This window comes from Helicoverpa zea, chromosome 21 (assembly GCF_022581195.2).
Source record: "Helicoverpa zea isolate HzStark_Cry1AcR chromosome 21, ilHelZeax1.1, whole genome shotgun sequence".
NCBI lineage: Eukaryota > Metazoa > Arthropoda > Insecta > Lepidoptera > Noctuidae > Helicoverpa > Helicoverpa zea.
This window is the reverse complement of record NC_061472.1, coordinates 11,265,758-11,279,469: the sequence shown is the minus strand read 5'-3', so window position 1 is coordinate 11,279,469 and position 13,712 is coordinate 11,265,758. Positions and strand designations below refer to the sequence as shown.

Sequence of the window (13,712 nt, the reverse complement as noted above, 5' to 3'; positions counted from 1 at the left end):
TTCCCAATAACGTAGTAACAGCTACCAAAAGCAACAACATACATTGTGATAATAGCTGTTCCGAAAGAACGGTTACTTTTTATCGGCGGAACGCAGGCTTGGGTGGCAAGGACATTTGGAGTTGACATACGGGGTGCGTGTACATGGACGCGGTTACTCGGGTGCGTGGGCTGTGCGTCAGTGTTAAGCCGGTAATGTATAGTGTATGTATTACTTCGATTGGGTCGTTTGTGAGAATGGTATTGTTTGTAGGAAGATTAGTGCTTTAAATGTATTTGTAGAGAAATTAGAGTCTGAATCAAATCTTTTTTGCTCGTATTACAATTAGGTAGCTCAGTTTCTATAGCTCAATTAACATTACAAAAGGAAAAGCCATACCTATAAGATCTGTTTTGACTGAACTCAACTGTATATTTGTGTTTCCTGACTTGAAACACGAGCGACTGTGTAAATTCTGTTTGAAACCATTATATTAATGTGGATCCCGGGACCTTCGCTTTATTTTGTGGACCTTACTTTGTTAATTTTTTGCGTGGCCACCCCTATTCTTCACGTTGACGGCTTCAAGGTGCGTTGTATACAGGGGGAATTATTATGTGTTATTTGTTTTATGGCCTTACAGGGGTTCTTATTACATACCTTTTTGTATCGTCAGTTTTACATAGGTTTTTCCATAAAAACCCATAAAATACATTTATTTGATAATCAAACTGTGACATGATAATCATACATTTTAGTAATGTATGATTATCATGTCACAGTTTACCAAGGGGTTTCCCGGATAATTGGGTTGTGGAGGTCAGATAGGCAGTCGCTCCGTATAGAACACTGATTTTTAGTTGCATCCGGTTAGACTGAAAGCCGATCCCAACATAGTTGGGAAAAGGCTAGGCAGATGATGGTATCATATAAGACACATTTCATAGATTTTGTAATACCTAATTATACTGCAAATGTGAAAGTCAATACTTCAACTTAAAACAAAAATCAGAGCGATTACAATAATCCAGTTGGCTGTAATAAACAAGACAGTTTTCAGTCAACTGGGTGGATTTAGTTGTGGACCATGATTCCCGAGACGGATCGTGTCTGACCCAACTTTAATCCGGGCCCACTTCAGCTGTGGCCCAAGTTACGAGAAGCGTGTCTAAATAGAATTGTGATGAATATGTTATGTGGAACTTAGTAGATTTTGCAAGACTGAATATTAAAATGGCTCTAATTTTTGTTTGATTTCATTTTATGTCCTTTTATTATATCAGTTCAACAATTTAGTTGAATTGGTCTGAAATAATAAACAACTGATGTGCATTGCACAGAATTGGGCGGGTTGTTCGAATCTAGAAATATTTTGTAAACCAGTTCAATAAGTAATTTTTTTTTAACGATTACTACTACAACTAGAGTTTTAAATTTAAAATGTTGTCCAATCTGTCCATATATTAAAATAAATCGCTGCTCGCTTCCATCACGCGTCGTTTTTCATCTCGGCGGCAGGATATCTCATAAATATTGTATGCGTACGGGCGGGGGCAGTTTTTTCGTTTAATAGATTGTCGGCACACGACGGACTGACGTATGCTAATACGACGCTATGACGCGACATAACAACGCTCAAATTAATCATATTGTATGAATGTTTGTGTGGTTATTCCATTCTATGTATACGCAATTCTATGGGCAGAAAGGGAAATTGATGACAGACGGGTTATGGAAATTTTGACGCGAATTTCAGCGAAAATGCGGCTGCTACCTTGAAAAGGGTTTAAAAACAGTGTATTTTCTCTTTTTGCTGTTGTCATGTGGTAATAAAACCTTATAAAACCCTTATCATGAACGCTTAATGAACGTTTATCATTTTACAATGACTACAGATTAGCATTACTTAGATCTGACAATACTTCTTCGCAGTTTATGAAGTTTTTCTCCAAAATGTTATATTTTAGGTACACAAAACTTGAAAAAAATCCTAGGCAAAAATAATTAAAACCTATATCTGTTAAAACAGGGTAGATGCGTTGCCCCGGCTGGCTTCTCTCATAAATATTAGATGGTGGGCCGGACTAGTTTCTGCCTCTAAATAGGTTACACGGATAGACAGGCGACAGTTACCTTATGATTTTACATTCACGTGCAAAATGGATTTTGGTTTACGAAATCTAAAATCGAAGGAAACATTTGATAGTGGTTAAAAATTATCGGATAATTTTATTTAATGATCAAATTACAAAAGGTGGCCTGCAATTTTTGTCAACTTTTACGAGCTAACATGACAAAAGGTCATGAAAAACAGTTATTCAATCACTTTTGTTTAACAATTTTTGCAGCAATTTATTAGGATTATTTTTTCAACGCTCACTACAATAAAATATAACCTTTCTCGAAAAACATGGACGATATTTCGATTAATCCAACAATATCTCACTACAGATACCGAGTAACAATATCAAATACAATATAAGAGAAATAAATAAAAACAACAAAGAGAAATAACTCGTAGCTGCTCATTCGAAATAATATCGTTTATCAGTTAAGCTGCAAAAACTACGATGAATCAGAAAGAATTACAAAACTATTTATTTTTACGTTACTTTATTGTTATTTATTACAAGTGTTGGTAAGGCTTAAATACAGACTAAGAACCGAGGGACTTTTCATAAAAAATGTCTAATAACTCTTTCTGAAAATGATTATTTCAGCAAGAATCTTAAAGTCATTCCGTTTTACTAGCATCAAAATTAAAAAGTCTTCTTTGTTTATCAAGAGTAATTTGTAAATAATTTTCCACGTCATTGGAAAGCATACAATCAATTCATTAGCGCCATACAGACTAGAGCTACATCCGTAGTAGTTTGTACAAACTGTCCTAGTTGTTCTAAGTCTCACAGGTTTTATTCACAACCCCTGCAGTTGTCACTACTTGTTCAATACTGTTGTTTAGAATGCTGGGTTTTTGTACTCATTGGAAAGAAAATGAGGTTAACATACAAAAACGCATGTAATGTTTTGTATGTTTTTCGTCATCTCTGCAAAACAACATGAGTAATTCTGACAGTGAATGTACAATCAGCCTTGAATATTATGTATTTTCAATTTTGAATATCTACAACTTGTTGAAGAATCTTTTTACCCACCTCAAAAAGGATAAGTACTAACTAAATCATTACTGCTCACTTAAGCAGACACGACTGGATGGAACCGGCCCTAAGTACTACTTATTATTCCGTCCAAGTTTAAGAAATAAAAGGGCTAGTGGATTACTTCATAAGTATGGTCATACGCCATCAAAATGTTTATGGGTACCATGAAACCGTTGGCGACAGCCCTACAATGGAATAAGGCTACAACTCTTTCGTGTAACCTAATTTGTATAAATAGTATTCGTCGCGTTATATTTGGGAATCAGTCCAAAAGTTACAAGAGAACCTAATGCAATTTATGCAAGTTTGGGCTCATAAATTGAGATTCCGTTACTCAAATTGTTACCTAAACGTGCAATCAATTCATTCTCACATTTTGGGTTGGGAAAATTCTAGAACAAAATACACTTACGGACTAACTACGTTATAATCGCAAACTAAACACCCTTGAATACTTGAGTAACATTGAACTTTTCCATTATGCTAATGCAAAGTTACCGACACCGCCTAGTTAGGGATGGGGCTGGAATTCGATTCCCAGTAGTGGCCTTATTTACAGATAGATGGGCTTCGATCTCGGAACAAATCTAATAAGTGCCGGTGACGCTCGGGAAACTGATTTTACCGCACTTTATTTACTTTTGAGAGCTTTTATTGGCGTTCGCAGGGTGAGCAGACGTGAACCTATATTGTGTTAGCGGGTGACAAATGAAGCAATATACTTTTCAGTCGAATAGTTATACCATCGCTATCGCTTACCAAGTCACTATAGGAATGTAGCTTAAAGCATTCTCCTATAATTTTATTAATGAATTAAGTGGAATCAGGAAAAAGGGAGACATAGTATCGAGTGACGCCTGAGAAAGGGCATGGTTCTTCCGGGGCACGAGTGAAACCGCGGGGAACTAGTTCGTAACCTATAAGTTTTGTGTAAAGTTAGGCAAGCGCTAAAAATAACTTCATATCCATAATATACATTCATATCCAGGGCACGAAATTGATCTTACTTGAACTTTAACCCAAACAACAACGAATCCATTTAAAGGTCAATATCAAATAGAACGTTTTTCATTTAATCTCCTGCTGACTAACAAGCTATTTTCCTTTCTACGCAAGTTTAACAACACAGTCTAGTATGTGACCCTTATATTACCCTTAGACGACTCGTCATAAAAGAGAATGCCGCTATCTTTAATTTACGACTTCCTTACAAAAAAGGTTGACTGCCCACTGGATTTAACGACAGTTTACACCAATATAGAAAAAATAAGGTCAAGACATGATATTCACAAGTACCTATTGAAACATTTTAGACAGCACTGCACTGCAGTAAATTGCATAGTTGAGCTAAAACAATGATTACCTTACCCAGACATGTTCAGATAGATCGATGGAACTGTATATTTAGAATATTATCTGTTAAATAAGTACTTGAATAGAGTGCATTCTAACTGTCGATAAAGTGACAGTGAAACTGTGGCTTAAATTAAACAAAGCTTCAGAGACCCTATGCAGAGAGGGATTTCGCGAAATGACAAACATTATTTTAATCAGTCGGTACAAAAATGTTCAATATCGCGGCGCGGCCTCTTTGACAAGGCGCACGCATAGCTGGGGTTTGTTTATGTTGGTGGGTTAAGTTATAAGCGGTAGCGAGTTAGGGTAAGTAGGTCAAATTGAGCATAAGTTCATGATAAAAATGTGAAGAAGGTAAGGAAAATGAAATTATCATAAAAAAGGAATTAAAATCGAATTGATTGTAAACGTTTTCTCGACTAAAATAGGCCTTTTCTTCATTTTTGAAAAGATCTAAAGTAGAAATAACCTTACGCGATAGCAACGATAAGTAACTAATTATAAGAACCATTATTAGTTTCACTATTTTACTGTTACCACACCTATCTCTACTCTGTGCAATAGCACAGTGTTAATATAAAATCATTAATCCTTTAATAAATCGCTCTCCTCTCCTAACTTGGCACCGCAAACCGCTACACGTTTACGCGTTTAAACCGCTTTTACATCTGAGTTATTTTTTAATAAATACCCCCTCCTCCCCCCCTCCGACGCGCCTCCTTAATCATTGGCAATATTAAAAAAAACTGCTTACACAGTGGTGTATTATTACAACGAACCTGTTTATGTAAAATGTGTGTTATTAAAAAGAAAAATAAGAGTTTCGTAACCCATCAGTTTGATGTAAATAGTTCACTGAAATCTCTACCGTACTCTCTATCTACTATTTATGTTGAGATTATAATATCCAACAGACTTGAATATTCAGTAAAATATAAAAAGTATTTCGGTCCACTCGCGGAGGAAATATAATGCAATTCTTATCCTTTACATCAAAGCTTCGCAAAAACGTCCTCCGGGGATTAAAGTAAGTAAGATGTCTTGCATACCCGCGGACTACTTTAGGGAAACGAGTACCTTTTCAACAACCTTCAGATAACTCTGTCGGATGTATTTGTATGTGCTTTTTTGAAAAATTGTACTGAATAGATACAGCTGTGGGTGAAATTGCAATTATTTTTTTTCTTTGATTTGTTTTGGGGCACAGAAAAGACACTTCAACTGTTTGTTATTACAACAACAAAGGAGATACGTTTGGCGTTAATTAAAAATTGTGTTTCATCATCACGTGGAAAACACCAACATTTCCTATAGTTACTTTATATTTAAAGTTTAATAAAAGCGTGTCATCATAACATGTGTGGGTTCAGCTCGTTCATATAATAATATCTGAGCGCGGTACACATAACGGTGTCATTTTGATACTTTATTTAATAAAGCCTAGCTTGTGACGCTAACTTCATATTACATTAAAGCTAAGTCTAGACTAGAAGAAGGGAAAGCAATTGATAAAATGTCTTGAGGTCTGTGCTACAACACAGAAGATATTGTTTTTGTACTTAGGAAATGTAAAAAAGATTCATTTAATGGATTTTTGAGAGAATATGTTTTAAAAAGTGTCTTAAACCCAAACAAAAGCCAGCCTTTTCCTAGCTATGTTAAAGGCAAGTCAGCCTAACCATTCTTGTCTTGTATTAAATTCTAGAATGTTCCAAACAAATTCCACCAATACCTACGAGTATAGTGACACATAACAATAAACAGCATCTCCAGAACGCTCTTCAATAAAATTCAGTTGGCAATTTATTCCCATAACAATACCAATTTCCAGCCCCTTATCCCAGCATCCTTCTCATTTTTAAAGCCTTACACAATTTGGAAAACACTTTCGCGAACTATCCGTGCGATGCTACATTCTATCACCTTATAATAGAGGGATTCCGGGAATCACTTCAGTTAGGAAGCAAATTGCTATAGCTCCACTATGAAGCCTGGTGACTGGGTGACTCTTTATAGGGAAATTGTCAGCTAGTTCTAAGGCTATGTGGCGAGATTGAAGTGTTATGGTGTGCCAGTGTATGTGAAATCGATTGCTTTGAGCAAATTCACGTTTAGATTGGCGATTAACTTGCAGGGGAGCGGAATGTGTTCAAAAAACTTTCAGGCTACATTTAAATGCAAATATTTTCATACACAATATTGAGCAGACATTTTGAATCCATTACTGCCTACCCCACAAGTCCTCAGTCAGCGCGTCTGTGTCGTGGAGAATGAACACATCAGCGGGGGGTGTCAATCGCGCGGAAACATCCGTCGATCGCATTGTAAACACGGCACTCAACTTAAAAATATTCAATAATCCACAAATCCCTGGATGCAAAGGCATCGCGTCATTTAGCAGCATCCACCGCGATCCCTTCCCTCCCCCCTCCCCGCCCCGGTCCCCCCGGACTCGATGCTAAGCCCGTATTTGCATTTATGAATAATGTCCCTCAAACTCACGTATCTGTTGATTTTTTTAAGATACATTTCTTGGTTTGTATTTTTGTCGCAATTCTGTGAGAACTGGATGTTGGTTTTATGTTTTTTATGAGTATTTCATGATCGTTTCGGTCTATTTTTGAATGTTTGTTAAAAAAAAAAACACTCGTCTTATAGCAACGCAACAAGGCAGTCATATCCTCATGGGATATCAACTATCTCAACGTTCTTTCCGACTTCCTTAAAACTGCAAAAAATATATTTCCTTCTAGCAACATAAGCCAGGTTCAATAAAACAAATGTAGCCAGTTAAGCATGAGGCAGCGTCGAAGATAGCACGGAGTCTGTCTACAAAGCGACGCGCGGAACGTTCGCGATTCGTCGCCTTTTGTCTTGCGAGCTTTGTCACCCGCGATTCGTCGCTAGTTGCCACTTGCGAGCTCTTAGGGATGGGAACACTTTCGGATCGGCTGTAACGTTCACTTAAAAAAAATGATGTTGTTAGTTACTGCATTGTTAAGTAGGATGATCTGAACATGTTGCATCATGTGTTGGATGATCAACAGTGTTAAAGATCTGGATAAAATCGTAAAGGTTAGAAAAAGTGTCGTTACCTTAAACTTTTTGGGTGTGTATTTTATATGTATACTTTGCTTATGTGTAAATGGTTTACCTACTTACTGGTTTTAATATGAGTTGGACTGGAATGTAAAGATTAGATCTTTATTTTTGAGATCGCAATCAAAAGCTAAGTTTAACATAAATTGAGTTAAAGTTAGTAAAAACTAAGAACATTAGATTTTAGTACTCCTAAAACTTTAATTTGGACTATTTTATTACATTAAGTAAAATTAACCCTTCGCTGCCCACAACGTGGCAACCTTACGAATCTTTTGACGATGAGCAAGAGACATTGGCATTTTATATCCCCGTATATCTTCGTATAGCTTATCTGCAGCTGCAGTCTTTGTTCGGAACTGTCACAAGTGTGATTGTAAGTTCAGCGCGATCTGTAGATCGTGTGTGTCGGCGCCATCTTGTTCTAAACCCTGTGCCACACCACCTCCTGTGTTTCTTGCCACTTCTGCTTTGTGAAGGAGGTACAACTTTAACTGTAGTTACGAGTATAGTTTAGATGTTATCTTTGCAAGATGTAGCATTGTCTTCTAAACTGAAGTTTGAAGACGCGTTGATAAAATCTCATTAAAGTTAACGTCCCCACCAATTCTTGTGTCTATCATTTTTTCTTATTAATGCTGACAAAAGTTGTTCCATTTCCTTGAAGTAACATTTTTTCAGCGAATCCAGCATTGACAAAAAGATCGTATCTCCCGCTGTAGACTTTCAAAATGAAAAACATCTTCAGTTGTAAGTCACAAAGGCTTCGTGTCAAGGTCACTATTTAAAAGTACCCGTGAACGTACAAGAGCGCCCTTTGTGTACAGTGTCATTCAAAGAGCGGCCATTTTGCTAACCACAAGCCGAAATGCTTTGCCAATCAACCTTCAACCCTATCACCAGGGCACAAGGGTTGTTTAGGGGTTAATGAAACGTAAAACCAAGGTGGTTTTGGTCACTTTGAAAGTAGGTGAGTACGAGTAAGGGATTAAGTCTTGAATTTTTTGTGTGTTACTATGTATGTGACAAACTAAGCCAGTTTGATTTCTGGTTTAAGTTACGATTGTTTCTAAAATGGAAATAATTTTCAAGACGTAATTTTTAGATAACAATGATTCTTCACAACATAAATTCATTTGACCTCCAAACAAAACTTTTAATTAATTCATCATAATCACCGGCGCTGAAACACCAACAAAACTAGTAGATAAACCCAAATATAGCCTTCGGGCATTTCCGTAAAACTTCGAAAACGTCACGTCACAAACGTTACGACATTGCCACAATAAAAAATTTAATGATATAAATTCACAGGGGGCGTAAAAAAATTGAAGGTGAATTTAGGAAAGGGTTAAAACCCAAGTTGGGTCATTACAAAGGGCGGATTAGGCTTGTTCTCTTTAAATTGGTAGGGGTTGGTACACACGGCGTATTAGCGATGGTAAATAAATACGGTCGCGGTTACAGGGTTAACTTGACGGGCTATTGCCTATTGTTATTTGAGATTACGCTCATGTTTACAATGTTTCGTTTGTTGAGGGACGAAGCTCGTTACGGAATAATTAAGTGGACATTTGTAATGCGGTAATGTAATGTTTATGGTTTTAAATAAATTAATCAAATAATAATCTACCCCTTAATACTCAAAGAAAAGCTTACGGAACTATTAGACCATCTTTCTCTTTTGTCGTCTCGAAAGGCAGGTGCAGTGTAAAGTATCACTCACTCAGAACGTAAGTGACAAAGGATCGCAGCTACACAGAAACTGCCGTAATATAATACATATTGCACTCTCAATAGCAGTTTTATATGAAAAGTATAATAGATTCTATTATGATTTCGTATTGAACACGCCTTCAAAGAGAACATTGTGTGATAAAGCGTTGGACGTGTAATTATAAGCGAGCCGAACGCCTGCTCATTTTATTGTAGCAACTAAACACGGGCGCTTGTTGCTAGTTCGCGTTGCGAGTTAGTAAAAACTGTAAGCGTATTACATGTTCCATAATAACTTGATAATAAATGCAAATCAGACAAATTTTACTTATGATTTATTTAAGTAGTTAATTTTTTTTCATGTCTAAAGTTTTATAACTATGCTAGAAAGATTAATTGCTACTTAAAATACAATAACAATGAAAGCAACCATTTTTATGGAGTACAAAATATGTTTAAAACGACCACGAACTGTAAAACTAAGCACTAAAATGTAATTTAATTAATATTATAATAAGTTCCGAATAGTGTTGTAACTACACGGATAATTGCGGGATTTTAGCGTGAACACAATAGGATAAAGGGATTTAGAGTTTGACAGAGAACATTTAATTCCCATTTATGTTTGTTATAGGCAGTAGCCACACAATACAACCAGACTTTATTGGTTTTAGATACAAAAGCTAGTACGCAAATCAGTTTATTGATAGAAATAAATTATTATACTATGGCATTACTTATTTATTCATTGTTTTTGTAACTTATATTTTCAAATGTAAATATATTCACTCTGTTCAATGAACGACCATAAATAGAGCTTCAAAGAAACATACTAAGCCCAAAAAATATCCGTGCGCTATGTATTTAGAAAAAAAGGGAACAACATGATTTTCTGGCACAAAAGATGAAAATAAGGCTTCGTATGTGGATTAATGAATAACAAAGGCAGCCAACACCAACGGATCAAAAACACAAATATGAAACATGGAACGGCGGCATTTAGAAAACGGAATATTTGAGCGTCCCCAACGAGATGTCATGCCGGAATTAAAGTCCCGGAAAATCGGGACACGTGGGCCGGGACTGGAGTCGTTACACATCACTAGTTCCAACCTTTTACTTTAATATTCATATTATTACGGCGAGGGCAATGAAAATTTAACGCGGAGAAGTAATTATGAAGCCGAATGGAGCGAGGAGTCTGCTGTCCGACCTATTTTAGTGTGTATGTCTGTTACACACTGCCTTGTTATAATTAGAATCAATGATGTATTATTATCATACTTAGAATAAAATAATAATATTCATGTAGACATTGCAATAATGTTCTTTAAACTTTGAAATAAGTAAGACAATTTATGCTATTATTATGTGACGTCCATCGTTATCTTCGGAAATTTGTTTAAATCATAAATTCTCGGACCTTCGGTTCTCTAAAATAAACACAATTCTTTCATCCAAGTATCCCATAAAACTAAGCATAATGTGCAAAATATTAAATAACTAAATGCCTGAAATATTTCAGGTTTCATAACGGCAAAATGGGTTTTGTATATAGCCAGTTATGGATATCAGAGACCCTATTATCCTATAATAGCTGCGATCAGTTACACCGTAAATACCTCTATAATTCAGAAATATTAGACTTGTAACAAAAAAGCGCCTGAAAAAATTGTTACTGCAGTAACAACATAAAGTCGTTGCTATGGGGAAATTATCAGGCGCTTGTGAACAGTTGTTCGCGGGTAAGTACATTTTTTATTGAATTACGTATATCGGGATACTCTTTATCGCTGTAGAATGAGGATAAGTAACAATTATTGATGAACCACTTTTACATACATTTGAGTGAATACCAATATCTCGGTAGCGACATTATAATTTGCACGTACCGATTAACTAAAATAACTTCGTTTTTTGATGGATTTTTTAAACATTTATATTTATAGTAAGTGTATATATCAGGTAATAAGTTAGTTGTATGTTGTATATATATTTAGATTCATTTTTTTATTCTTGTACATATTAATTACATTTTTAAATATTAAATATAAAAATAAAAAACATTTAAAAATATAAAAAATAGGTTGCCAGGTATATATATTTTTTATTAAGATATTGTAAAAAGTTATTTGTACATAAAAAATTACGGAAAAAAAAACTTCGGTACTTGAAATTATAGTCTTGTTCTTTTCGCGTGAATGGTCTTTCAGTTAAGTTTAAATTAATTTCTCTCCACCGAAACATAAAATTACCATCAAACGTTTGGAAGGTTTTAGCTTTCAACTTTTCTATACGATCATCTCTTTTGCTCATTAAAACGGCATCTGAATTCTTTACGAAATCAGAGGATAAACTACTAGTTGTACACCATGACGTAGAGCCAGCATAACCGATCCGCGACAAAGGCAGACCCTAATGCGATTTGCGACTAACTTTCAGTCTGGAAGCGCCTCAAAGCAGAATTAAAAAGCTGAAATGCTGCCACCACCTTTTACATTTGAGAACATTTTCACTCACTTTATTTTATTATAGCATTTGCGATTGTTCTTGTGGACTGTAAAGGTTTCACGGTGGTCGTGAATTTTGATTCATTTAACGCAATTGGTTTTAGTAGTATCTGCTACGAAGCTACCATTTAACATCTCAACCCATGATGTTAAAATAATACAAACAATGTTATGAAGATCAAACTTTGATTGATAAGAAAATAAATACTGTTACTTTGGAAGTAAGTTATTCCTTTCAACTTTACTGTCATCAAATAATAACTATTTTGAAATTGCCATATATTCAAGCAAACAGATCGATGTTGAAGTTCAAAACTACACTACAATCCTACTTATATTATAAATGTGAAAGTTTGTGAGAATGTATGTTTGTTATTCAATCACGCAAAAACGGCTGGACCGATTTGATTGAAATTTGGTATGTAGATAGGTGATACTCTGTATTAACACATAGCCGCTGGCGGAAGCTAGTTACATATAACGTACAAATGAGATATTCGCTCATATTCGTTTGAAGACCAACATATTGATGATGTCGTCCATTTCAAAATGGCGGCTGTGCATTAATTTTATTTATTCGCTCAGATAAGGTGGACACTGGTAAATAATGGCCGCTGATACCAACTCACATTCGCTGAAAGCTTAATAAAAATTACTTTATGGACTACAGTTATTTAAACTCTTTTTTAGCATTTACTTTTTCAGGTAATTTTGGGTCCATTTGGGAACAATGACACCCACGCTCGGAGGGTATTTTAGCCTTTTCTGTAGCTTCAGAGTCTATTTGCAAGGGTCCGTAAGGACAAAAAGCGTTAATAACTGAAAAAACAGTGAGCTAACAAAAGATTTCTGTGAGAATGAACTTGTTCGTTAAGATATTACTTTGTGTATTCTTTAATTAATTTTATATATAGCTCTTATGTTTTGGAAAAAAAATTTGAGAACATGGCAAAGTAATAGGTAAGTACATGAATGTTTTCACTGTTATATGACAATGACAATATTCTCCTACAGTCCCTTCCAGAACCATCTAATAGCACTTAAATGGAATCAAATTTTTGAAAACATTTTCAATCACAATCCTCCTAAATATGTAAACCGCACAACTTCAATTGTACACCATGTATTGTGGGTCTCACAATACTCAGAAACAGCAGTAGTACATGAAATCAGTGCGGAATTCCACAGCCTAGTAATGACATCCAGGTTCATTAAAATTCCCGGTTGAAAGCCATTCCCGGTTGAAAGCCGGGTATGGTGTCGCCTCCGCGCATACTAGCACAGCCTGCGGGTATGCTTATGAGCTTTTAAGGGATAGTGCGCAGTTACTGTTGTGCGCACAAAGTGAGTGCTGGTTTGTTAAAACGCTGTTTTGTGGAAGTGTTTGAGTGTGATGTCAAAATTATCTTTTGTTTTTTTTTCTAATCAGCTTTTGAATGATTTATCTTTCGTTGCTATTGACTCGTTACGAACTCAGGTGTTCAGTTAATAGTGCTAGTGACACTTTAATTACAAAGAAGGACCTACTTCTGTTATCCCCCACATAAGACTGCCTACTCCAGTCTAACTAGTCAGACTACGGAGCAGTCGAACTAACTCCGATTGTATTTACAATGTTTGATTACATTAATTCGTAATAACATTTATCTTAATCCCCCGAATATTAATTAGTTAAACAATTTCATTCATAACTTGTGCTAACTATTGTTGAACGTTCACCAAGTCTGCGAAGGTATTTAGTGTTAAGGTTCAAGACCCACTTTGGATATACTACTTGAAGTGGGTACCTGAAAGTACTCCAAATATTCTAGGGTTTCATAATTCTGCCCTATTACATAACTGGGCCTGCAAAGATCAAAGAATGAAACCATTGAGCAGATAATGGAAAAAG

At 35.6% G+C, this 13,712-nt stretch overlaps 1 pseudogene; it reads right to left on the bottom strand.

The window, feature by feature from the left end:
- Window positions 1-13,712, bottom strand: part of LOC124641066 — a 425,796-nt pseudogene that overhangs the window by 146,866 nt on the left and 265,218 nt on the right.